At 35.3% G+C, this 1033-nt stretch overlaps 1 protein-coding gene across 15 annotated transcripts in view; it reads left to right on the forward strand.

Annotated features, from left to right (window-relative positions):
- Positions 1-1033, forward strand: part of R3HDM2 (R3H domain containing 2) — a 144600-nt gene that overhangs the window by 58796 nt on the left and 84771 nt on the right. For 2 of the 15 annotated variants that reach the window (XM_019657593.1, XM_019657594.1), the window contains exon 3: positions 332-387. The exons of the other annotated variants lie outside the window; for them this stretch is intronic. The gene's annotated coding sequence lies outside the window, so the exon portion shown is untranslated. The remainder of the gene's footprint in view (positions 1-331; positions 388-1033) is intronic. 15 annotated transcript variants of the gene reach the window in all.

The raw sequence follows: 1033 nt of genomic DNA on the forward strand, positions 1-1033 counted from the left end.
GAAGCTCACTGAAAGATGGCAAAAGGTTATCGAAAGAAACGGGCCATATATCATTGATTGATCTTTGTTCTTTATATAAATAAATGACCTTTGAAAAACATAGACAAAATAAGTCATGACTTTTCCAACAACCCAATATTTTTGTATTCTTCCAAGCTTTAAAACTAGTGACCACCACCCTTGCTATATTAATTTAGAGAAGATTAAATAATAAAAATAATAGCTGACATTTATTTAAATGCTTTCCATGTGTCTAATCATTTTACTTGTATATTAACTCATTTAATCTTTACAGCCCCATGAGATAGTTACTATTACCTTTGTTTTACAGATCAGGGATACTGAAGCACCAAGAGATTAAGTAACTTGCCCAAGATCACACAACTTGTAAGTGGCAGAGCTGGAAATCAAATATCTAAAAACTATACAGAATACTGATCTTCTTTACTCAGGATCCCATAGTTATATTCTTTGTTAGGATAAAGTTAAATGAGGATTAGAGGTAAAATTATATGGTATGAAACTCTGGAGTGATGATCTGATAGAAAAATTATGATTTAGGGGCCGGCCGAGTGGCTCAGTTGGTTAAGAGCTCGCTCAAGAGTTTGAGCTCTGAGCAACAGCGGTTCAATTCCCGGCCCAAACTGAGCAGCCGCTGAGCTTCCAACAGGTGGCAGGATGGCTCAGCTAAAAAAAAAAAAAAATTGTGATTTAGTAGAGATTTTTTTTTTCTTTAATTTTATTGGGAAACAGCCATGATCACTAATTACACATTGCTTTCATGCTGTAGTGGCATAGTTGACTCTTTTAGGGAGGGCACAGTTCACAGTGGTCCACACGGGGATTGAACCGGCAACCTTGGTGTTCAGCACCACACTCTAACCAACTGAGCTAACTGGTCACTCCTAGTATAGATTTTTTTTTTACTGTGTTTTCTTTTTAAAACATTTTTCTTTTTATTTTTCTGGTATGAATGAAAAGATTTTTCATGTTATCTTTATCACAAAACCATTATCACAGTTCTGAGCTTCCA

Source organism: Hipposideros armiger, unplaced genomic scaffold (genome assembly GCF_001890085.2).
Source record: "Hipposideros armiger isolate ML-2016 unplaced genomic scaffold, ASM189008v1 scaffold_277, whole genome shotgun sequence".
Classification (NCBI taxonomy): domain Eukaryota; kingdom Metazoa; phylum Chordata; class Mammalia; order Chiroptera; family Hipposideridae; genus Hipposideros; species Hipposideros armiger.